The sequence below is a fragment of the Schistocerca americana genome, chromosome 2, assembly GCF_021461395.2.
Source record: "Schistocerca americana isolate TAMUIC-IGC-003095 chromosome 2, iqSchAmer2.1, whole genome shotgun sequence".
In the NCBI taxonomy this organism is placed as follows: Eukaryota; Metazoa; Arthropoda; class Insecta; order Orthoptera; family Acrididae; genus Schistocerca; species Schistocerca americana.
In genome coordinates, this window is record NC_060120.1 from 621,933,983 (window position 1) to 621,960,756 (window position 26,774).

A 26,774-nucleotide genomic window follows, 5' to 3' on the forward strand; every position below is an offset into this window, starting at 1 on the left:
CCGAGCTTGTGCTCCTCTAATGACATCGGTGTCTACGGGACGTTAAACCCAATCTTCCTCTCTTTCCGGTTAACACTTTTTTTCAGTGGTAATGAAATATACGTAAGTGATGAACAGCGAAAGGCGTGGCAATAAAGTGCGGGGACCGACAAAGTTCCTGCTACTAAGGAGAGACAGTGTGCTAACGATCACACTTTTCTGCTCTTATTTTCCGTAGACCGGCAACTTAGCCTGCAGTGCTGCGCAGTATTAGAGGTTCCATATGTGGCATAGAAAAGTCGCAATATAGGCAATACTGCACAGCAGAATCACTGGCCGTAGTGATAGACAGACAATTCAGATTGGCAGTGGTCACTTTCACCGTCATTGCACTTAGCTGATATTGTCATTTCGGGCGTTTTCTGTTGCGTTGGAACAGATTTTTCTTTAGATTCCTGTTTTGACATTTCTGGGCTACGTTAATAAAACAGATGGACCTTTCATAAATATGGTTAGTGGCATCTGTTGTGTAACAGGTCCTAAATGCAACGCTGGAAGGAAACCCGGACGGTCAGTAGACTGTGCCCTCTAACTTCGGCTGGGAGGGGCATTCGTTTCCATCGATTTTATCGCAGCCGATTTTATTACACTGCTCCATTCACAATAATTTATCATGCGCGTTCTCCCTGCATTCTCTAATGACCGGAAAGTGTCCCCAAGAAGGGGGAGACACGAAGACAAACGAACAAATTTGAAATAAATGCATCCTAGGCTTCGATTCAGTGTTCGGGAAGTCGAATAAGAAAGAAACTGAATATTAGAACTGACGCAGAATAGAGGAGATATTGCCTCGAGGAGTTCGGAAAAAATGATGATAGATGGGAAACGTACTTAGAGGGGTGAGCTGTTGAAATGGGCTCAATAATAACTGTTCAGCCGATCCGCGGATAACGTTGCACGGCACGGCATCGAGTGGTGCAGCTCGACAAAAATTAATCTTTTCTGTTCCCAACTTCCCTACCTAATGAATCTCGCTGGTCGTTCATTTTGTTGTTGGATGGTGAAGCAGTCGCGCATGGAACGACTTCTTTTTTCCTTTTTTTTTCAGCGTTCGTCCTCTCCTGCCGTCCCTCCGCTTCGCCCTCCCCTCCAGCGCGCGGCGCTCCCCACCACTTCGGCAGTTTCCCTTCTTCCTCCGCATTCAACGCTATACGCCGAATTAATCCGAACGGAGCAGCCGATGTCGCCCGAAGCAAAGGCTTGGGGATTTGACTCTGCCCAGCGGAGTGCCGTAGCAGTAGGTTCGTGCTTGCTAGGTGGCTGGCTGGTTGGAACTTTGTCCCCGTTGTGCGTGTTGTATTCATCAAATTTACTGTGTTTTATCTTCACCGCCGCTTGTGCTGCTGCTGCAACGCCAATGGAGAAGCCTTTTAAGCTTGTGCTATCATTCTGAACCTATGCGGCATTTTTGTACAGGTTAGTTGTGCGAGTACCTACTTGTTTCCTACGTGTTTTCAGATTTTTTTCAGGTGCTTGTGGAAGAAGATTACAGTACCAAACAGAAATTTTGCGTTTGTCGCCTTCTTTCAGCCGACTGTAACTTTTCACGACGGAGCGTCAATTGAAATTTCGTGTGTGAGAAAACAGTGCGTTGACGAAATAGAGACAATTATTTAAAGAGAGCTATCAACGAAATATATTCTGCCCATCGTGAAAGTGATTAAGTGAATTTTACAGTAAAGAAGGATGTGATGTGTCCGAGTGAAATGTGTTGTCAGCACACTATGCGACGTTTCAGTGATGACGTTTCGTGCAGACGTGTGATCCACGTAATGCTGATGTGATGATGCAATGAAGGAGATTATATAATGAAGTTTACGCAACGCCAAAATTGCTCTCTGTTTTCCTTCTCAAGAAAGTGAATGGAAACAACGCCATCCATCGAAACAGAAAGGATACGACCACGGTGATTCCCAGCTGTGATGTGATACATTAGTACTTTCACTTTTTGACGTCGGAAAGTGACAACGTTCACAACTATAGAATTCGCCAGATTAAACGATATGCAGCAGTTGAAAGAAATTATTTGTGCTTTTAGTATTCTACGTACATTCTTTAATCTTTTCGGAAGTTTTGGCTCTCCATCATGAACTCCATACGTAACAGTGATTGTAATTTGCTTTTTTCACTTGGGTGTAGCGTAGCAGGCATCGGATGTTCACCTTTAATTCACATTCATATCAGTAATTGAACTGGTAAATGTCTTAAGTTTGATTGCATGAATATTTTTTGCTTAAAACATTGAATGAAATTAATTGTTGCAAACTGTAGTGCTACTGCTGCTGCATTGTGTATGCGTAAAATTTGCTAGCAGCTCCGTTTTCTATTTATTTTTTTAATGTTTTGCGCAATCTCTGAAGACTTCATAAAATGAATCCCACCAAGAAATATTGTAACTTCTGATACAAAATACTCATGCCGGGATAAAGGTCAAACGCCAGATGTTAAAATGAAGAGAACGTGTCTTTACCTGCTTCGATTGTCATAAAATCAGGACACACACACGAATAAAAAAGTAAGATACAACAGAAGTAAATTAAAGGTGAAATATTTTTCTTCTTCCATCAACTCTTCATTCTGTGTCGTATGGTTCTAACTTTGAAATACTTAGAACTTTCTTGCTTGAATAAGATTTGTCATCCACATCTCATTTTCTACAGTACACGAGAAATGTCATCAGTAAAGGCTCTAAACATTTCAAAGTAAAACATATGCTATGCGTGTGGAATTATTACGGAGAGTATCGCATATCGGGAATCATTTGAATTCTTCCGTTTCTGAGCATTCTGTTTGATTACAAAATGACGCTCTAGTTCATTAAAACCATGCGCATCGTTCAGAAATGATTTGATTCTGAAGTGCACATTCATTTCATAGCGAATTTTTCTTGCTAAATTTTTGAAATCAGCCTACTACTTTTCATTGCTGCTTTCTCTGTAGACGAGCAAATAGATATAAAAAACTGTTTTTAGGGTGTGTCAGGGAAAAAATACAAATCGTAATCGTTGCGTGTTTGTCCGTTTGATTAGAATATGACGTTCTGGCTCATCAAAATGATGCGCATCATTCTGCAATGATCTTATTGCAAGAGTGCAACGCTTTAGTAATACTTTTGATGAGACCTATCACTGCTTGGCAATTCTGGCGATATATATTAACATTTACTAAATCCGCATTTCATGTAAAACACATACATAATAATTAATTATTCGATTCATAGATGTGTATTCTTTGTTTTATTATGGGTTGTAAGGTTTCAAAATACATTGTTTTGAATCTCCAAAACAATGCATAATGTAGTTAAGTCTTCTTCAGCCTAGCCCATTTCCTTTTGTAATAAACAATATCCACCCACGTGTGTTATCACCATCGATTTTTAATGTCGGGGGAAGTAAGACAACTTGTTATTTTTATAATGACAGAAAGATAAATGATTGTAATTAATTTTTCAGTTTAATTTGACAGTGTCGTTTCTGCGAGTATGTTACTGCAACTGAGTATGTTTCGTCAAATTTTTTGTACTGCATGTTTTAAAATCAACTACATATTTTCATTACTGATTTCCGTCTCAAATAGCGTTTAGGAAACGTGTAAACGTACCTTTACGTAGAACAGGAGCACGTGAGATAACGTCAGATTTATTGATAATGATTGGGATAGCTAGTTGTAAACATTATAATCAACGAAAGGTGTTGTAACTGAACTTCAGCACTGTTTCTGCATATTGCATATAACAATATTTTCTACTCTTTGGTGTTGCATTGTCGAAACACAGCTATGTTCATATTCGCTTCAACCTGTTCTTATCTCATCATGGAAGAACACTACGCTCTATTCTGAAATTATCAACAAATTTTAATCATGTTGATGTAAACTTCCATTTTTTTCTGTATGTTTGCCTTAACTGTCCCAATTCATGTCTTCTGCTGTACAGTATTATAGATATAACCATCACCGACGAAATACTCATGGCGTCGTGCAGTAGGGAAAAAATATAAGACTCTTATACAAGTATAAAAACAAATAATGCACCTGGTTTGACAAAAAATGATAATTTCTGAATAAACAAGAAATTGCACCACCAACTGCTAAACGTGTTTGTATGTATGTAAACGTAACTGCGTTTTGCACAACCCAAGTTCAACGTAGAAAACATAACTTTATATAATCTGTAATTTTATTGAACACTTAGTACTATGTCTTTGAAAAGCTGTTCATAACTATGAGTGTGTTAAATAACTGCCGTAGCGTTCAATGTTAACTCCATTTGTCAGCACTTGTGTGCAAACTAATTTGTAACTGCGAATAGAACATTTACTATTGCTCATAACCGAATACCTATTACGAAATGAGTGATGGGTACGGAAAACAAGTGAATGTGCCAACGAAGGCAAGCAAGGCATCCATGAAAACAACTATCAGTCTTTGTCTTTCAAAGAGTGCATTCTGTTGCCCAAAACCGAGTCTCTCAGACATCTTATTTTTTTCTTTATTGGTATTTGGAGTCTTTCGGATTTTGTGATTTGCTTTCCGCCTGTAGCTGTTAACTGCCTTACTGAAATCAGTGTATCATATCGAGCATGCATCATCAACAGGATACCTCGCTGATAATACAAAAGGCAAAAATTGTTTACAGATGTTTAAATCCCTTTCTTACGATAGGCTGGCAGATTAGTTAAAACAACATAATTATCATGGGTTGGTTTGACTTTATCTCATAATAATTTACATCCTGAATTGTGGTACACAAGACACACAAATGTTCAACAAGATTTACACGACCTCGACTTTTAACAATGTCCTGTTAGTTAAAAAAAAAGAAAAGAAAAAAGCTGTAATGGACGTACTCGTACTGACAAACATTGAACTATACGTATATAGTCGTTGATCCTAAGCAACTTAATTCCGCAGCACAACCACCTTTTCTCCTTACAGACGAAATTTTTTGGCATAATTTGTTATGTTATTGGGTTTACTCGTTTTTCCTAGAATACAACGTCGTTATTGCGTATGAATTTGGAATTAAACATTTTTGCCCGAAATGTTTCTTAACTGCGTCCATACTTATGAATACCATGACAATTTCATTAAAATTTTCCATGTTGTGGTCATAGACCCATTTGTTCATATAGATTGCTTCATCTAATCTGAGCCACGGTTTTCGGTTGAATTTAGTGTGACAGTTTGTGCGCCCTACTCGACAGATAAGGTTCGCTACGAAGTCATTTATAAACAAAATATTTAACTCCGTATTTCAGGAACTGCTCTCACACTATAGAGAAATCATTGGAAAAGCTGGCCTTGGCGCTGGAGTACAGGTTGTGTTTTTACTTCAGTGGCTCTTAGCTGGTACAGTATCGATTCACGTGTCTACGAAACTGTTTTGAGCATATGTTATAGCATAAAAAATTCATTATTTTATGCGATAAAAATGCACTAACAAAATTCACCACTACTGTCGAATATTAGTTAGCATTTCTTAATACAAAAGGAAGTTTTTACCTCACTGTTTTCACTTATCGTAATTGTTATTGTAAGGAAAAGACATTACAAAGTAAACCTACAGTGTCACTTACATTGTTCACATCACAGACGAAATGAAGACCCTGCCCTTTATTGTATCTGGAATAAAGAATGTGTCTCGAATTTTTGTGCTTGTATAGGACTACAATATCGCTGTACCAGTATCTTAATGGAGGATGGACTGAATTTGTCGAAATGCGTAAGTCAGTCTCCGCTATCTCTAGGTTGCAGTTTGCGGACAGTTTCCAAAGATAACAAACAGCTATGCGGGCAGCAATGCTTTTAAAGTTCATTGTAGGGAAGCCCGTATTATTGGCAACTGTTTTGCACCATCTCTCAGCCACAGTTGAAGAGAGACAACATCATCAGTAGTACATCATCCACGTATATCTTAATTCACTGGTCGTATCCAACTTTCAGAGCTATGTGAATTACTTTAGTGCCATATTCGGTGAGGGATCCTTAATTTTAATCTCTTACTGGTCCCATAAACAGCGCATAGTGCGCAGTTGTTGCGTGGACACAGCCAGTGACGTAGGCGCGAGGTGATGTCATGCCGCGGATGTCGCGCCGACTGCGCGTCCTGTTCGCCGCTGCAAGGTTGGCAGCGCTGTCGACCATGAACGCGTTGTTGCGAGTTAGAAAGCGCGTGGGCGAGGCAGCTCGCAGCCTATGTGGGCTAGTGGTGGGCTCCGCTCACGTGCTGCCGCTGGCTTGCAACCTACGGGGAGCCCCAAGCTCTTGCCGCGTGACATTTAACCTCCAGATCGATTTCTGCCGTTCCCGTCCCGGGCCTTGCCTCTGCGCCCGCTCGCAAACCAGCCCCCGCCGAATCGATCGAATGGTAGTTCGATCTACGCAGCACGCAGGTGGGACAAACTGCTCTGATTCATTCGGCGTCGAAGGTAGCTTACAGTATACGACTAAACACTACAAACATTTGTGACGCTACACACCATCGCATTAATGGTCTACAACAACCTCCACAGAAATTATAGAGGTAAATTGCGTGGTCTTGACCTGATTGTTACAACTATACACAACGAATAGGGGGTAAGCATATTTTACCATTAACCTCTCGAGTTCCCAAAAGTTTACATAGTAGATCCTGATTTCGCCGTCTCCCTCGTGGCATATTCATTAAGGTAAAGACAAAGCTAAAGCTGCAATTATCCTGAAGATTTGTTCTGAGCAGCACAGTGCTGTACTTGGCATGGCCTAATTGGTGATATGCCGTTGCCTTCCTCCGACTTTTTAACTGACTTATACAGCCAGTTCTAGGGGCAACTACTGTTTAAGTGGACTCCAAACGACGGTGAAAGTCCATTATGACTGTAATTCAGAGCTCCATATTGTAAATCCTCCACACAGTCTTTTGCCGTCTCCATCTGAGTAGGCGGTAACAATCACGGTTCAAGAGGAAACTCACCACATGTGTGCAGTAAAATAAAACTTCCTCTTTCGACGTCTGTTTACGTCGTTAGGCGAGTTCTCATCAATAAATCCATTTGGTAGTTTTTGTGTACTATTCTCGGTTCTGCGTAAATCAGGATAACGCGAGAAGACAGCACAGGCTGGTTAAATAAAGAATTGAAAAATTAACTGGGTAGTGCGTATCATATCAAGTATGTCGGTTAATTGTACAAAAATGTGGTGAATCGTAACCTTTCATGTCAAAAATACTGCAGAATGAATTTAAAAAATTGTATTTAATTATTCCTGCAATTACTGACGCCCGTGGCATTCGGAAATAGGTAAATTAATAATATCAAATTTTCCGTAATTTTTGGGCTTGCAAATCGAGAGATTCAGTATCGAAAATTAGCGTGTAACAAGCATTTTCAGTATAGTATTTCAGTTTACACTGTATAAAATTGTCCTGTTATGACAACGTTTTTCCAAGAAAATAAGGTTAATACACAGGTCGGAAGTTTCACTGACAAAAGAAGAATGATTCAAATGCACCTGTCAAGTGATTAGAAGTGGAAACGTACGTCCAAAAAAGCGTACACACTTGAATTATCAGGCTCAGATATCACAGAGAAAAAAGTGGAAGTTCTTCAGTGTTGATCACTGAATATACTTTAATAGACATAACGCGATGTTATTCAGTTTATAATCATCAGAACCATTTTATAGTGTACAAGACCGAATCTTCTACGGTATACGACTTTCGATTTGAAATATCTTGAAGCGTACACGAACTCTCAAAATGGCTGTTGGGTAAGGTGTTTTCAAAACTGCATATGTTTTGTTTAGTTTGTGTTCAGCGTCATAGTTGAATCGTTTTAATTTTACTATAAGGGAATTCAGAGTCAGTTCGAAATGCATATAGACTGCATGGACTGAATGTTTTCTGGTTTTTAAGTGCGTATTACTTTGTACCGTGCGCGTAACAGTAAATATAAAACAGATCAAAAATAAATATAAATCGCAAGGCATCTACATAGGTTTCCATTTCTAGTTGTATCACAGAATAGACATACAGAAAGTGACGTTTCACCGCTCGCGTTGACAGAAAACAAGTGAAAGACGCTGAAGTGTCGTTCACTCAACATCCGTGGTTCACTTCTTTTTTACACGAATCTCGCTCAGTTTAATTGAGGGACAGAAAATAGGCAGACGTGACAGTGAACGAATTGGAAAGCACGTAAATACTTTCGTATGAGCGTAGTTAACTCTTGAACTCGTGTGGCTTCCTGCGTTACATGCAGGTCAGTGACGAACCGACACAATTGGTAATTCAACTCTCCATTTTTTCCGTTCCCGCGTCTTTTATTTCCAGCTCCTTTGGTGATATTTTGTGTGTTACTTCTTAATCGTAGAATTTAATTTATAGTGCGTGATATGGTTTTGTATAGCCAAGGATGGAAGGACTGAAGCATATATTTCTCACGATATCTGTCTCATAAAATACGGAATAGTGGTTCTGTTGTACAAGAAGGTTTGAATGAAATCGGCCTTTAGTTAAAGAAACTATTCTGGAATTCATGTAAGGAGATATATATCGAAAACCTGTATCGAGGTAACCAGAAGGGAGATCACCGTCTAATACGAAATCACTGCATTAATTACTCCTCTGCCTTCTATCGTCATTATCAAAGACTAGCGTAGTAAAACAAATAGCTCACAGGTAAATTTAAGCGAGATGACTGTAAGGAGAGTACATAACTAAGGTGAGTAGTAGGATTACTTCTCGTAAATTGGTGGTTGATTTGATACTTAATGATAATAGGAACCATCACAACTGTATTAATGTATATTTAATATGTCATGAATGGTTTCGTTCTATGAACATCATTAAGTGACCTGCAGTTGGAAAAACAAAAGTCAGGTTAAACGCTATTAATTTACACATAACAAATAATATGCAACTCACACTACCAACAACCTTGATAAAAAAATCCTCCTCAGTGCTAATAAGAATCAGCTGCATAGCTCAAAATGCTCAAGGGTGTTTATTTGATACATTTCTGAGCACCTCAAGGACGTTATAGAGCAGCTATCTCTACTCGTACAAAAATAAGACAAACGGTTGCCAGAAAAATTGTAGGTTTTTAGAGTAACAACTAAAATTAACGGTTGATAAATATTAATGGTAATCACGCCAGCAAAATCATACAAACGGGCACCCCTAAGCCGCACAAAAGCAAAATAATTGAAACTAGGTTTGCATAAAACATATTGTGTCGCGTTATGAAAGTATCTCAGCAGAATTCAAATCAGTTTATCCGACAAATGTGTCTAGTTAATTGCCTACAGGAATGAATGATCGTGCTCTTCGTTAAATGCATCATAAAAGTACAGTAAAAATTACAAAACAAAACTAGACAATATTGCTTCGGCTAACTTCGAATTGTTCATAATTTTAAAAAGTGAATGAACCATACTCGCATAAGAAGAGATAGGCCCTATTGTTGAAAGTACAATGTAAATTATTAAACAAAACCTAAAACAATCTAGGATGGACTTGACTGTGTGATCCATCAGTCAGACTGCAGTGCTATAATAAAAGTGAACGTGGACTATAGACTGAAACAATGGCAGATAATACCCCTTTGTATAGTTTCCAAAAATTCCTCAGGAATGTATTCCAGAAACATCACGAAATCTCCTTCCACAACTTTTCCCTCAGAAAACTTGACGAGGATTTTGAAATCGTCGGCTGTAGTGGAGGGACTACTCGTCAAGAAACATTCTAGCTGCCCTCTTGTCAGGATACAAATGCAGTCTTTTAAATTATACGATTATTGCGGTGAGTGTACTATTCACTACGTCGCCGCACTACCGAGGATTATAGAGCAACGCGATATCCCGATTGACGTTGTGTAAAATGAGGAACGCCAAAATTAGGTGCTTATTGACAGTAACCGCAGCTTCCGAAGATTCAGCATCTTTCCTGCACAGGTCAGTATGTTTCGGAGACTGATATCAAACGAGGGCAGATAGCACATTGTTTCTTCAACAGGTCTTCCTGGCCACAATGTTTGTCATTTCAGTTCCCGTGTCACTTGTTATAAGATATAACGTCCTCATTTCCACCTGTTTAGAAAGTGATACGTTCCTAAACGATTGAAGGAAATTATCAAGCAGCGTCATTACCTTCCTCTTAGCTCTGTAGAAACGACAAATAAATGGTCACCGGCAAGGGACGTCGCTCACAAAACCAGTTCTTAGGTCGAAAACTCTAACCTAGTTGAACTAACTTAAAATATATATATATATATATGGAAAACCGCACAAGAGCGAGTAAGACCCGCGCTCTCAGGGTTCTGAACCAACTTAATTATGTATATAGATGATAATAAATTTCGTGTGGCTCAATGGCATGGTGCAAGACTTTCTATAGGACGCCACTTCGGCGACTTGCGTGTCCCTAACCTACCCGTTATCCAACGGAAGAAAGGGGAGGCTACAGTTTGACGCCGACTTCTAACACAGTGTTGTTTCCGGCGACTCTTCACATCGTTGAGATAGGAAGGCTAGCTTAAACGAAGACTGAAAAATCCGTGGTCCGACCGAGATACGATCCCTCGATTTCCCGGTTTCCAAGCACACGTTTTACCACTCAGCCACCAGGCCCGAGCATCTACGTAAGCGGTTCAGCTACAGATTTAGATGACCGTGTTTTCGTGTGACGTGTTGTATATGGCGGTATCTTTTGAATGCACTGACTTAGAAGTTTACATTTTTTTCACCGCAACGGACCGTAGAGCTTACAATTTTACACAAATTTCAACTTTATCTCTATCCGTTCCTGAAAAAAAGGGGTCTTAACAGATGGACAGACAGACTAACGGACAACCTATAATCCTTTCGTTCTTTCCGAATTAGGTATGGAACCATAAAAATGGACAACATTCAAAGAAGACTTGTGCTGTTGTTCAGCGGTTCGTTTTGTCAGCAAGAGAATGTTATAAAATTGCACACTGCGCAACGAATTGTCTTAGGATACTCCACAACTTTACCGTCAGAATTTCCCGCGGTCGTGTTCCTGTACGAGTCAAAAACATATCGCTTCATCCAACTCATATCTCGCGTAGTTATCACGAAGGTATACTTAGAGAAATCCGGGAATTTACAGAGGGGTACCGACAATCTTCCTTCCCGTGCACTGGTCACAAATTAAACACGCGAGGAAAATGTCGCCTTACTGCGGTCTAGTGGTGTAGGTTTCGTTTCCTTGATGATTTAAATAACTTGTAGCGCAAGTGTGTGACTTTTCTTGTTTTGCATTTTTCAGTATGACAATGAAGCACGGACTGACAGTAGCTCAAGGCAGCCGGTACAGAATGTGACCGAGAGTGTATCGGAGCAATATTTATCACAAAGTATCATTACCAAATAATCTCGACTGTAATGAACTGATTGTACGGTCTTATTTTATTTTGTGACCCAGAAACATGTCAACAGAATGACTTTAAAAACTTGATATAAAAATATGTTGTCTTAATACAAAATTTAATTTATATTTTCGTACTCAGCAATATGTGTGAACATTTGGACAGCAATACAAAGTATTTCGATGATATTTACAGTATTTTTGTTGAGTTCTGCTGCAACCATATGAAGATGGCATATAGATTGTAAGTCAGAGTCATCCCGTTTGAAAAAATGTTAATAGGCGTTGTTATGTGAATTTGCCCAAGAAATTTAAAACATAATTTTTCTATATGGTTAGTAACGTATATATGAATGAAAGACAAATGCAGTAATGAATAGTTACCGTTTAAATACGGAAAATTACGAAATGTTTACGTGAGCACTTTGTACATATGCAAACTAAACATTTAATGGTGTTCTTGTTTTCTTGTGGTTGCCTCTCCGACTTGCAATGGCAATTAAACTTGCAGAACTATGTGTTAAAATTGATAAAATGTTGTTAGTACGTTGCACGCTTTTCAGTTAAGACAGTTCTGTACTGAGAAGATAACTCCTTTGATCCTTGTTATCTCAGTAGATACATGATAACGTCAAATCCCACAGCAAATGTTGTTTTCTGGAGGGTTCTGTGTAGACGAAAATCTGTAACGTATTAAATGTGTGGTCATATTGACGCTGTATGTTTTTCTGTTAACTATGTGTTGTTTCATATGGCTTTGTTCAGAATGCTGGAAATATTGCCTGTGTCGGTACTTATGAAATGATCATGACGGATGAAAATCATTTCATCCGTATTACTACACCTCGTTCGACAGCTTCTGGTCATAACACCATAAATGGGCAATACTAATAGCTGTGGTGGTTTCTATTAATCAATAACATTGTCACCTGTGGTGCTCAACATTATCAAGCTTATTTCTTATGAAATGAGTTTTTCTTTCATTTGATTTTTATGTAATTCTGAAATCCCTATGTTTTTGATAACACTGTGCCTACAGTTCAGGAATTTACGAAATGCAGTGATTACAAAAGATCAGTTACGGGGAAACAGGATCAGTACACTAGAGTCCAGTACATATGCGTGCTTTCAGAATTCACTATTACGCTGTATTAATTTTAGATGAAATGTTGACAATATGATTTATAGGTGCAAGGCCACGAGGGCCACTTGCTTCAGGAGAGGCGATTATTACCTCCTGACTTTAATAGAAGTTGTATTTATTTAGTTACCCGCTCATATTCCATGATACAGCACGATCCAAAGAGGTCATGGAAAGAGAAGCCATATACAGGCTGTATAAAAACAGTAACACAGCAGGCTAGAAGACGTCTACTCCGGCAACATTTTCCAATCATAGGTCTGAAATGCACAAGCCATTAAACGACACAAAACCACCGACAAGCGCGCGGAATGTTTGTCCGGTAAGCGAACGTGTTCGGTTGTGTCTGGTCTGGCAGTGCTGCGGTTTTGTCCAACTTGCTACTGTCTTATATTGTGGTTGTTGTCAACTTGGTAGTGATATTGGAGGCGGGAATTTCGAACATTTGCTGTAAAATATGTGATCTGAGTTCAAAAATTTTGCAATTTCATTTCTGTTCTCTTTTCAGTCATTGCCATAGTTAGTTTACATGCAGACATTCGTCGCTGGTTGGTTACCGTTTTATGACCGTAGCTCCACGGCGATATACTTACGACATAAGGACAGATGGAAATTTCGCTCGAACCGACTTCTCTTACTCTCCCCTGAGATCATTATCAGTTTGACGCTTTAGCAGGTTGATTTTCTCCACCCTGTCTATAAACAAGAATAACGAAAATAATTAAAAAGGAAATATAAAAAGCCGAAATGAAGAGTTTTGTGAAAGTAAATAACAAGCTCCTCGTCCAGGCCTTGAGGACCTAAGGGATGTAGAGCGGCCGCCTTTCATACTATGGCTGGCATATGCGGTATGGAGAGGCATGTGGTCAGCACACCGCTCTCCTGGGCGTTTTGGAGACTTTCCAGACCGTTAAGCCGCTACTGCTCGGTCAAGCAGCTCCTCAGTTAGCGTCTCAAGGATGAGTATTCTCCGTAACAGCCCTCCCATCAAGGAAAAATGTTTGGCAGTACCGGGAATCGAGCCCGTTCCTTCCACAAGATAAGCATCTACGCTGGCCACTCAGCTACGGAGGCCGTACATAAAATAAACACGATGGGTTTACGCCAAACTGGGAGGAATAGCAGTACAGGAACATTTTACTTCAGATTCAAAAACCGGTACTTTGCCGCTAATTTTGTTTTCAATTCTGCTGGATCTTTATTGAAAACAGAACATGCAAAATAAAGCCTAACATTTTTAATAATCTTTCAGAATAAAGCATAATTTTTTAAATTATTGTTAATGAAATAGTCCTTCTTAATGGCCCTGCATTATTAACTATAGATATGTTGGAGGAGCGTATTCTCAGAGATACCAGATCGCAAAATGTGACAAGTCATAAATTCCTTACATTTTTACACGGCTTGTACATCTAAATGTACATACAGGGTGGTTATAATTAAACTTTAACTATTTGAGACCCCCCCCCCCATGAAAAACGTGCGACCATAGGACAGGCAACCTTTGTAGAAACATTTGTAAGTACATGCGGAAGAGAAATAACGAATACACCATTGAAAGAAACATATTTTAACTTCCACATGAAAGAGTAATGTTTGTCAATTGCGTACCAAGTTTACGTTGCATGTTACAAACGTTGCTCAACATGACGACCTTCTGCATTCACAACAACCTGGAACAGCACTGGAGATACCATTTCATAATCGTTCGCAGCACTTTTCGAGCGGTGGGCCATGGAATATTCAGCTGACACGACAGAATTCAGCTAGTGCACTGTTTGAAAACCTCACTTTCTGTCCAGCATTCTCACCCATGTCAACAGTAATTTCTTCGACAGTTTGTGACGCAATTGACTGTCGACCTCTCCAGAGTTTACGTTGCATGTTACAAACGTTGCTCAACATGACGACCTTCTGCATTCACGACAACCTGGAACAGCACTGGAGATACCATTTCATAATCGTTCGCAGCACTTTTCGAGCGGTGGGCCATGGAATATTCAGCTGACACGACAGAATTCAGCTAGTGCACTGTTTGAAAACCTCACTTTCTGTCCAGCATTCTCACCCATGTCAACAGTAATTTCTTCGACAGTTTGTGACGCAATTGACTGTCGACCTCTCCAGAGGCGATTCCCAAATTGCCAGTTAATTCGAATTTTCGAATCATGTTCTTCAACCCTGTGCGGAAAGAGGACCTCTCCGTATTTCTTTAATGCATCGATACTTTAATGCATAATTAGACCAGCTTTACGAGTAAAGTCCTACTCACCTTGTCCACACCCATGTTGACTGTCTGCAACTGTAACGCGTACTGATCCTTGTGTTTCAACCCTGCGTCGCCGGATCAGTAACGGCGCCTAACGGCAAGTGGCGACACTAACGATGATAACAACTAGAATTTCTCTCTACCAAAATTACAGTCTGTTAGTTTTGGTAGATCACATAAATGATGTAGTAAATGGTAGAATTACCGGCAGTATTGGTAGAATTGATAGGAAAAGAAATGCAAATGAATGTATGCGGGAGAAACAGAGAGCCGACGAATTCTCTTTGTTGTTTCGGCCAATGAGACATTTTCGTTTTAGCTTACCAGGTCGTCATTTATTATTCGCTACGAACCTGTGTTTCTTTCGTTTGTGCCTTGTGCCCAACGTATATTTTATGGCTGGCAATGCCAACACGCAGGGACATATAGAGCTGCTGATCGAACAAACGTCGCAGAACCGTGCAATCACTGCTTCGACGGCGCATAAAGCCATTCAGGCGGATACAGCCGTGTTTAACAGCGTGCGCGCTTTTAATTGTGGCGCGGGACGGCGAGACGTGGCGAGTGGGAAATGGACGGCCGGGCAGTCGGACAGCGCTGGCCGTGTCGGCCCCCAGGGTTTCCTGGCCACGTCACCGCGGCGCCCACCGCACATTGATTGGACTGTCGCCTGACCCCTTCTCTCTGATAGATGGTTTGCTTGCATTTGCTTCTCTCGCGGAAATTGTTTGCATTCCTGTCGCCAAGTGCGCCGTGCACGCAAGACTGCGTCGGTGGCCGATGTACCCCGAAAAACCTGCTGGCTTCTCCGTAACAAGATTTTAAGTAGAGTGCTCATCTCATTAAAGGGCACGTTACTGGTAACCTACTAACGTGAACTCGTCGTCTGACTCAAATAATTAATTATTTTTTGCGGGAAGAGAGGAAGGACGGAAGACTAGGATTTAATCTCCCATCCTCGACACGGTCGTTAGAAACCGTAGCTCACCTTCTGATTGGGAAAATGCAGTGTAAAAATTCGACCGTGGTTGTTTCAAGCGAACACTAACAGCATTTGCCTTTGGCAATTTGGGGAAACCGGGGAAAACCTAGTCTGCATGGCCAGTCGGGGATTTGAACCCCGATATTCTCAAATGCGAGTGCAGTGTCTTAATGCCTGCGCCACTTCTCTTGGCATTTTTCTTTAATAAACTTCTCCAATGTCACACGTGTCTCTTGTTTCACTGCTGATAAAGGTGATGATACAGGTACAATTATCTTTCAGTCTTCGATGAATACGAAAAATTGACGCAACGTATCGCCTCCATGAAACACACTATCCTGCTTCGCCACTGCTAACGTAGATGAGTAATGTCCCTTTTTCACGTATAAATGCATACCTATAATACGACAATGTACGAAAATGATAGGTGGTGTAGAAAGTCATTCACTGCATTGATATGTATAGTGTGATTCACAAGACCGACAGAGGATCTCAAATTGATTCCATATTTCTTAATTTCCAGAAGTCTTTTGATACCGTTCCTCACAAGTTTCTTCTAACGAAAGCGCTTGCCTATAGCGTACCGTCTCAGTTGTATGACTGGATTCGTGATTTCCTGTCGAAAAGGTCGCAGTTCGTAGTAACTAACGGAGTCATCGAATAAAATGTAACAGATACCCGGCGATCGCAAGGAAGCGTTATAGGCCTTCTGCTATTCCTAATCTCTATAAACGATTTAGGAGACAATATGAGCAGCCATTAGAGTGTTTGCACATTATGCTGTCCTTTGCTGTCTCGTAAAGACATCAGAAGGTAAAAACAATTACAAAATGGTTTACATGAAACATCTGTATGTTGCGAAAAGTAGCAATCGATCCTAAATAATACAAAAGGTGTGGTTCTCTACATGAGTATTAAAAAGATTCCTTTAGATTGTTACACAATAAATCACACAACTCTAAAGACTGTCAGTTAAGCTAAATACGAATAACAATTACGAACAACTTAAACTGGAAAGACCACGTAGCTGATGTTGTGGGGAAGCGAACCAGAGTCTGCGTTTTGGTGGCTGGACACAAGGAAGATAGAACAAATTCACTAAAGAGACTGCCTACACTACACTTTCCCGTACTATTCTAGAGTATTACTATGCTGTATGGGATTCTTACCAGATAGAATTGACGAAGGGTACTGAAAAAGATCAAAGAAGGGCAGTCGTTTTGTACTATTGTGAAACAGCGGAGAGAAGCCACGGGTGCGATACGCGAGTTGCGGTGCCAATCGTTAAAACAAGGAAGTTTTCGGTGCTGCGAGATCTTTCACGAAATTTCAATCTCCAGCTTTCTCCTCCGAATTCGAAAATATTCTGTTGACGCCCACCTTCACATGTAGAACTAGTCATTGTAATAAAATATGAGAAATCAGAGCTGGCACGGAGAGATTTGATTGTTCGTTTTTCCCGCGCGCTGTTCGAGACTTGAACGGTAGAGAAATGGTGAGAAAGGGATTCGACGAACTCTCTTCTAGGCACTAAAGTGTGAATTGCAGAGTAGTTATGTACATGCAGGTGTAGAGTTGTAAGCCGGAGATCGTGCAGTCCAGCTACAACCACTTAGCACACGGTTTGTATACCATAAGGCGAAAGGGACCCTCTTGAATCCACAGTTTAATGGGGCGAAATGTTCTGTCGCAGATGGTGACGTTGTTTTGGCTCGTAAAGACAGTCTTTATTGGACTCGTCATCATCACATGTAGAGGTACAAATACCACCTGTGAGTACCAATGTCTACTTTTGTCGTTATGACCTGAACAGTTGAGTGAAGAAACTAGAGAGGCTTCGACTGGGGATCTGCCTGTGATTGGGCTGAAACGGTGCGAAATTTCATCCCCGTAAGCGCGACACAGGAAATACACGCTGAACATTTGGCTTCACGGGAGGTAACATACTAAATCGCACGCACTTATTTCCGGCGTAGGCTCGGTAGATGAGTTTCCATAAAACTAGATTATTGCTCCTGTGTTCTGCATGTAGTCTTGTTGGTGCATATCTGAAGACTTGTGAACGTAACGTTAATGTTAGACCCAGAACACACTGCCCAAGGATACTCACAGCACGTGAGACGGTTCGTGCGCTACATAATCCACTTAGGAAGGCACCAGGCTTTTGTACGCTAGTGGGCTACTTGCATTGAATATAGTGGGGGCCAATCAAAACACCCTTTCCAAACAACATTGTGTGTACAAAGTGCCACTTCCAGCTGTGCGTAAAGGCATCACTGCAATTTACTTGTGGTGTTTAGAAATGTAGAGCTTTCTGAACACGTAAGTAAAAGTAACAAGAAGTGGGACACAATAAAATAAGAAGGTAGAAACACTAATAAAGAAAACCATTAGATCCCAAAGTGCAGAAAATAAATAAATACTGGCGATTAGATACTTTTCGGATTGCCCCAACTTAGTGTTTCATACTAGATTTTAGCTGCGACGAATCCCCAGCCAAGATAAACTTCTGGAAAGAAATTAGTTTCATTTAACCTGCTTGCCAAGAGATGTTGCTGCACACAGTCCAGTGTTCCCTCACACCAGTAAATACCTTGGATATGTGGTACTGTTTGTACTGAACCGGACGTCATGGTACAGCTCTCAATCTCAACCATGAACTTGTATGACTGGAATTCAGAAGTTATGACTGTTGAACAGGTTAAACATTTTGCATGAAAACGGCTACACAGACGAAACGTTGTAGTATACAAAATAAAAATAAAATGGATGTAAGAACAGTCAATTCAGGAAACTACTTTCTTTCAAGAATTTTGTGATGAAGTCGATACTCAGTTGGACGTTGGTGTCTCTTTCAATCATAGTGTTTCCGCGCACCACCACTTATATTGGTGCATTACAACTATTGAAACTAATAGTAGGCAGGAAAAGCATAGTAATGTCTTTCATTACTGTTTGTGCAATGTTTGGATAGTAACTTTCACCACTGCGTTGGCCTTACGTTGATTGAGCTGTCACTTTTACCGTTAAGGAGTTATTAGTTACTACACTGAATACAGAGCATCGTCAGCGATCCACAAGCTCGAGCTCAGCTCTTCGACTTCAAAATGTAGCTAAAAGGAAAAATTACCTTAAGTTCTGGCGTAGGCTCGGTGTTCGTTTTCGTTCCGTGGCTCTCCCAGCTTCCCCTGTTCGTCATGGTTGCCTGACGCTTTATTTTCATTGCCGTCGCAGCGTAGAAAAGAGGACCAAAATGTATCCGACGTGCCTTTCTTGCGTCGAGTCGCCGAATCAGTTGTAACCGAGAACGCATTCTCCACGACTTGCATACACTTTTTTCTTTTCTGGAGATGCTGTCACGTCGCTGCCCTGTAACTAATGCCGTTTAGTTTCGGAGAAACTTTACTCTCTAGAGCTAAACTTACGAGTAGGAATCTCCCAGTTTGTGTCACAGATACAGTATGACCTGTTTGCCTTTCTATAGTACATGTTACACAGACATAAGTAATCCTTACAGAGACAAATCAGTTTCTGTTAACTAGATATTTGCTTCTCAAACACTTTTGTGAGAGCTTCGGTCTATTTCTAATAGTTAAATGAATTATTAACATGGAAGTGTGATGAAATGTTGCTCAACTGCAGACTTAACATCGATGATATTGTTTCTCTTCAAGAACAGTTTCTACTTATTATGCTTTTATTTCATTCCATCAACATTTTATCCCCGTTCCTCATAAAATATTTTCTTTACCCTTGTATGTCTGTAATTCTCGTAATGATTGACATACCAGATATACATCGCCATTTGATTTTTATTTTACTACTTCTAACATCCTTTCCAAAAGAACAGTTATCAACAAAAGTGAGAAGGCAATATTCTTGTGTTCATATAAATTTTTTGGCGCTACTGCGATGGAGAATGTGTATTGTTGTTTGTGATACTTGCTGGAAAAAAAACTTGACGCATTCAAGGAGGAAGAGGAGATTAGTAATTAATGTCCCGTCGACAACGAGGTCATTAGAGACGGAGCAAACTCTCGGATTAGGGAAGAATGGGAAAGGAAATGTGCCGTACCCTTCGAAAGGAACCATCCCGGCATTTGCCTGAAGCGATTTATGGAAACCACTGAAAACTTAAATCTGGGTGGTCGGATGCGGGCTTGAACCGTCGTCTTTCCGAATGCGAGTCCATTATGCTAACCACTGCTCCGCCTCGCTCACCTTGGCTCAGTAAGCTTATAGTTAGTTACAAAAATTCCAAGACTGATGCACAAGGGAATCCTACGAAGAACACATAAATTCTATTGCTTGTAGGAGCTCGGATATTTCTTTATGTTAAGACGGCTCAAATGGTTCAAATGGCTCTGAGCACTATGGGACTCAACATCTGTGGTCATCAGTCCCCTAGAACTTAGAACTACTTAAACCTAACTAATCTAAGGACATCACACACATCCATGCCCGAGGCAGGATTCGAACCTGCAACCGCAGCAGTCGCGCGGTTCCGGACTGGGCGCCTAGAACCGCGAGACCACCGCGGCCGGCAAAGACGGCAAATTGTGTGGTGCTGTCGAGTAATTACGCTTCTTATGTAGATAACATCCATCAAGGCGAAATTAATCTTCTTCATCTCTGCCTGAGGTTAAGAAATTCGGATCAAAAGAGAAATACAACGGTTTCTCGAGAGGCAGGAAGGGGGTTTAAATTATAGCTTCCAAAGGTGGTAGACTGGATTTGCGCAGGAAGAGATATACTCGAAGATAGTGCACAATGAGAGACTTACTCCCGAGAAAATCTATCAACACACACACACACACACACACACACACACACACACACACACATCGTGCATTAAAACAGCTACGGTAAACATTAAATAAAATCCTCTCATTTTGCGAATTGCAGTACGTATTTCTGCCTCTCTTCTTTTAATCGCTTCTCTTCCTTCCCTTCTTCAGACGATGTACAGAACGATTCTTGCACGTTGTGGAGGACCCGAAGTTAAATACCTTAGAAAAAACTGATATGATTTGACCTGCAGTAACACCTTGTTTGGAAACTCACATCCTTTATTTAATGGGGTAGTTAAGAATTTTTGAGAGTGGTTCGTCCGAATTTTTTGATTTCAAAGTAATTTGGAGATGAAAATAGACACCAAATAAAAATTAAGTTTTGATCTTCCTTGAATACGTCATCACAAAAGTCGAAGTGAAACTTAATAAATGTTGTAGAAAAGCTATGCAAAGACTATCGGATTTTCGGAAATGAGACATTTTGTGAATCAAGATATGCAACTGATGACCAGTGACTATGTTCTCGCTTGGTGGCAAAAAATAAGAACTGGACGCGCGGTAACATCACAGTACTCCGTATCCGATAAGCATCACAAACACGTAGAGTTAGTCATGAAAGCTTGGATTGGACGAGGATAGGCAAAGTAATCGGCCTGTTCTTGTCAGAGAAACCACGCTAGCACTTTCCTTGAGTGATTTGGGGAAAGCACGGAAAACTTACATCTGCCTATCCGGAGGGTATTTGAACCATTCTCTTCCCACCGCGCCACACCGCTCCTTCAAGAACTACGAAATGTATCTGGAACGTACTGTGTTACCCAAATTAGTATGAACCGATTGGCTTACACAAACTATTTATAAGAATGTTACGCTACGTTTACACAACAAGCGTTTATTAAAAAGAAAAAAAGGTTCAGTGGAAAGCTGGTAATAAATAGGACAGCTATCCAAAGCTACATCATTGTTCATTTATCTTGTTTTCATTACCTTCGAAGACAAGTACGAAAACAGACTTTTATCGCAGTGCATTGTGTTCAGTGTGAAAAACCGAATACATCTGACCAAGAAGTAGAATAAACGCTGCTGCCGAGGTGCACTATGCGTCACATGTATTTCGGCAAGGTCAGGCAGTATCAGAAGTACCAGAGTGAAGAGACGACTTAAATGACCACAGAGATGGTGCAGCCAGACTGAGTGCGTTACCCAGTGCGCGAGAAGGCGATTTCACGCTCTAGCTGTAATATGAATCGTAATAACACGAACAACACCAAGAAACCTTTCGTAGACAAAGTGGACAGCGGGGCACCTCAGAATTTTTTGAGGTCATAGAGCCAGAAAATTAGCTAGAAGCAGCAGGTGAGATATGATTGTGCTTTAAGATAAAGAAAAACGCAAAATCTGTAAAAATCCAGGAAAGGTGCAAATATTTAAGTCACCTAGAATAAGAATATGCTGAAATCCATTCTGTTTTACGTGGAAAATTTGTTGAATTGTAAATTTAGTTACGGAGAACAGTTAAATATTGGAGAGAACACTATGTTATCCCAAGATTCCCTTTAATTGGCAGAAATGAAACAAAACGATCGTAAATAAATTGTTCATATATTAACAACGCTGCAGAAAAGAGTGTTTCGAAGTTTATAAACTATAAGTATATAACTGTTAGTGAGACGGAACGTTTGTTGGGCAGTTATTTCCTGCAATGCTGCTTCCGACGCTCTCATTGTCCTTCTGCTTTTATTATGGCAACAAGTAGTAGTAATGAACGACGTAATTTTCAGCGCTTTGAGGAAAGAGGAGATAATGTGAATTTGACGCACGACTCCTTTTAATGAATGGAATGGTATTTGTCACCCAGTAATCATGCTGAGCGGTACGAACGTGAAATTACTTTGGAAAATGAGAGAACGTGAGCACGGCTACTAACGGAGCGAGATGTCTCTTTTCCCGCAGTGGCTTTTTTTGCAGATTCGTGGCGGTGACTACAAGGCGCGTAGTAAAATTGCAAAGACCGTCCCTCCCGGCCAATTTTGGCGAATGGTGCAGAATATTCTAAGCAACGTGGCGGCACTGCGGCAGTGCAGAACTTTTATCATCAGCCGACCTGCCGTGTCGCTGGCACAAGAGCAGAGTTTTATTAGGCACAGCTGTTAAGAAGATGGAGATTTTGCAGGGAACTTCTACTCTTCCTCTGCCAGGAGACCCGACCCAGAGGAGCTGCCCTGTCGGTGGATTTAGCACCTCTGATTAGTCGTCTGTTCTACTTTCACGTATTTCTAACAATGGCGTTATTGTTTTTCTTTGTTTTTTTTATTTTTTTTTCTTTCGACCAGGTGGTGGCGAGTTCCATAGCATAATGGAAATTGTCATCGTATTTTAATTACAGTCGTCGTCTTTTTTGGCTCTTTCCCGTCGTTAATAACACGTCGAAATGTAAAGCGCTTCATATGCTTATATTCCTGTGACTAAATCTCTGTGTATAAAAGGCAATGTCCCAACTTACTGACTCACAGACTCATCATCGTCCAGACCAAACCAATAAGGATAGAAACTTGGAATTTGCATAGAGTGTAGATCTCATACTGCAGGTGTCGTTTAAGAGAGGACTTCAGGAAATTCCACCCATAAGGGAGTGAAATAGGGGTGACAGGTTTTTCTGAAAAATGTCGCTATAAGGGCAATTTTGAAGTTAGACCTACGAAAACTATCTACTATTTTGTTCCTCTGTCAGAAATAAAGAAACGTGTTTCACCACATTTGGGAATTTAACCTTTTTGGGGCTGAAGTAGTGTGTAAAAGTTTCTTTAAAAATAAATCATTATTAAAGAACTACTAAAGTATTTTAAAGTTACATCTATGAAAATTGGTATATGACATCTCGGTTACGAATAAAGAAATAAGTGTTCCATAGTTTTTGGAAATTCAACCCCTAAGCTGGTGAAATACAGGATGAAATGTTTTGTGGAGCTATTTTAAAACTAAATCTGTAAGAATTTGAATTTGGCTTCTCGGTTAGAAATAACAAACATACGTAGTTCACTGTCTTTGGAAATTCAACACTCAAGAGGGTGAAGTAGAGGATGAAAATTTTTAAGAAAATATTTCGTTATATTAAAAAAAATTTTAAGCTAAATCTATGAAAACTGGTGTTTCACTTCTCGGTTAGATATAAAGAAATATGTGTTAGGAGATGAAAGTTTCTATGGCAGTATCACCGCAAGAACGCAAAAGGCACGATTAATAAAAACCTTAGACTCCTGCTACCAGAATCGCTTTTTGACCAGAAATACATTCGGAAAAGACAATGCTTGTATGGCCTAAATTATCGTGAAAAGTTCAGAAGGTGCTGCAATTTGTGAACTACATAAAAATCCGACTAAACGAAAACAAAACATCTGTGTAGACCATATAGTTTTACAGCAAAGGGACAAACTCTTTCATACCCTTTTGATGAAACTCTAATGAGCAAATACAACTCCTTTTCGTCTAATATATGAAAGTGTGAAAACAATTGTTTGCACTTTGGCAGAGTTTTAATTTACCGCAAAATTTCATGGCGCATGGTTTTTGCAAAATTAAATAGAATTTTCTTCGTCTGATTTCTGTTTGCATTTAGTTTCAATTAGCTATCAACTCCTCTTATCGAAGATATACCCTAGGGTGAAGAAAGCCTAGCTGTGTCCGGTGGTATTTTGTGCCGCAAGGCTCATAGAAATGGTCAGATTTCTTTCTGAAGTAGCCGTCCGCCACTTAGTCGTCTAGACAAAAGACGGCTGCCGTCCGCGATGAATCATGTAAAATCAAGGGTCTGAAATAATGCAGACCCCTGTTGATCAAAGTTGACGTAGTTTGTTCAGACGTGCCACTACTGATGATAAAAATTACGTATAAACTAAGCTAGTATACTGATCAACTGATATTTCTGCAAGGGTAACTACTTCTCGAACTACAGCAAAATGCATTTTTACGTACTGGGTATCTGAAGTGAAGGGTAGCCTGTCTGCATTTCTTTTGCCACAGAGAAAAGCACTGCAAATATGACAATGTATTTTGCACAACAGGACACTAAACGTCGACTTTTCAGGAAGATAATCTGCAATTCCGATCAGTACATGTGTCTTTTTTGACAACGGAGAAATATGTGCAACATGGTGACAGGTAATGGGTAATGGATTTCATGAATAGTGCTGAAAATGATTGTCAGTTTCGTGCACGATATACACGCTACATTCGCCTTCACAGTTTTTATTTTTACTTTATTATATTGGCCATAATTTATGATTTGCAGGAGCAAAAGCATGTGAGGGACTGAAAACACTTAGCTTATACGAAGAAGAGAATTATGTGATTGTGTAGGAATCATCTCATGACAAAGTGCAGTATTGTACTGGCTTAACAATTTCCTACTTCAAATATTGTGACAATCAATGAAGATTTTATTCACGTATGCCACCGCGAAAGACTCCGAGGACACAAACCAATGACATATTTTTACGACAAGAAATAAGTAAATAATATTTAATCGCTAACCGATAGAAAGTGTTTGCCTACCTTTGATAGGAATCTGCTGGCACGGTGAAGTTCTACATACGAGACTACAGTTCTGCATTCAAGTAATATCGAGCCTACCGATATAAACAGAAACGAGTGCTTGCTTTCATCAGCTCATTCATGCACACCCAGCATTTTGGAATATGCTTAGGCCTATGCCAGACATCACGTTGATATACGTAGGTTGGTATACGATGCGCAAAGACGTGAGTAAACTCTCAGGGTGATCTGCAGAAAATGTTTGTTTGTATGACTTTTCAAACTAGTCGTGTTGAATTTGTTTCATTCTTATGTACCAGCTGGAGTACCTAATCGTCATAAATTTCACTGGTCTGAACGGTTTAGCGCTAATGGAAACTCGCCAGAAAAGTTTGTGAGGTATCTACTTAGTTTTCAGCAGTTAAGGCATAGATGACTGATTCTAAACGTGCCTTACATCTCTCGAAGATGATCCATGTGAAGCACGTCCGAAAACTCTAAACACAGATGAAAGCATCGAAAAAGTGTTCAATATGGTACTGCTTCATCGCCGTTTGAAAGTATACATAAATAATAAAAAACTGACTACGGTTGGTTGTATGAAGATTTAATTACGAATAAAACACTGCAAGCTTCAGGTTACATTTGCTGAATATTAGCCGAAACCTAAAACTAAATCCTCAGAAATTTTCGGACTGCCTTAAAAAGATTCAAAGTGAGTTTATGTTCCAGTTTACTGCTGTGGACAGGAGGATGGTGCACCGCTTCACGCCAGAGAGAAACAGTAATCAAAGAAACGAATGCATAAAGATAGCCCTAAAACAGTTCGATATCATTAGCTAGAGATATTATGGCTAATGGTGTCTGAGGTGTGATAGGGATTCTTCTTACTTATTAAATAAACAATAGCTAGTGAAAGCTACGGAATTATTCTCGGTCCACTGTATTAAAAAATACTTGAGAAGTGTTCGATATTTCAAAATCAGAAGAAATCTAGTTTTAGGGTACGGTGTAGCAGTTACAAACCTGCTTAGGAAAAAAGGAATAGCGTGATATTTATTGTAGGTACGATTTGAACTGTAGTAGTACCGATTTATGTTTGATATACTTCATTTAATGGAAAATTAATGTCATTCTGCTTTCCTTCTTATTTTTAGTTGCCCGTTGCCTTCGATGTGGCGATAAAAGATTTCTTCTCCTGATTGGCCAATTCTCGCTGGAGGTAAAAGTAATATAACTAGATTTACTTCTCTTGAACGATTAGTCAGGTACTTTTGGTCCACAAACATGTATAATATTCTTCATATAACTTCAGAGTTCAGTCATAACACCCAACTACAAACCATTACATCAAGTCTTTACATAGAACGAAGGTTTCAGAATCAACGATCAAGAAAAAGTTCATTTCTTTCAATATGAATGTTTCCATTGTCATCGTTTCAAACATTTATTCCGGGAATCACGCTTCTCCATGCACGCCAGCGATTCAAGGAGCTCTTACAGTGACCTGTACAGATACTTCCTGTCTCGAAGTTTCTGCGATATTCGTCCCTTCTTGAAGACACGCATCGTTCCTAGCATTGTTGTTCACATGTAAATGAAACAACAAGTCCGTGCAATAGTTATGCTCTCCTGTATAATACTTACTTTATAGC

The 26,774-nt window shown here is 40.0% G+C and overlaps 1 protein-coding gene across 9 annotated transcripts in view; it reads left to right on the plus strand.

Moving 5' to 3' along the window:
* Nucleotides 1-1,227: 1,227 nt before the first annotated feature.
* The window catches only part of LOC124596278 (protein muscleblind-like), a 590,664-nt gene continuing 565,117 nt past the window's right edge, over nt 1,228-26,774 (plus strand). For 3 of the 9 annotated variants that reach the window (XM_047135367.1, XM_047135364.1, XM_047135365.1), the window contains exon 1: nt 1,236-1,455. The gene's annotated coding sequence lies outside the window, so the exon portion shown is untranslated. Of the gene's footprint in view, nt 1,456-26,774 lie in introns of all 9 variants that reach the window. The other 6 variants (XM_047135359.1, XM_047135361.1, XM_047135366.1 and 3 more) reach the window with 5 other exon arrangements.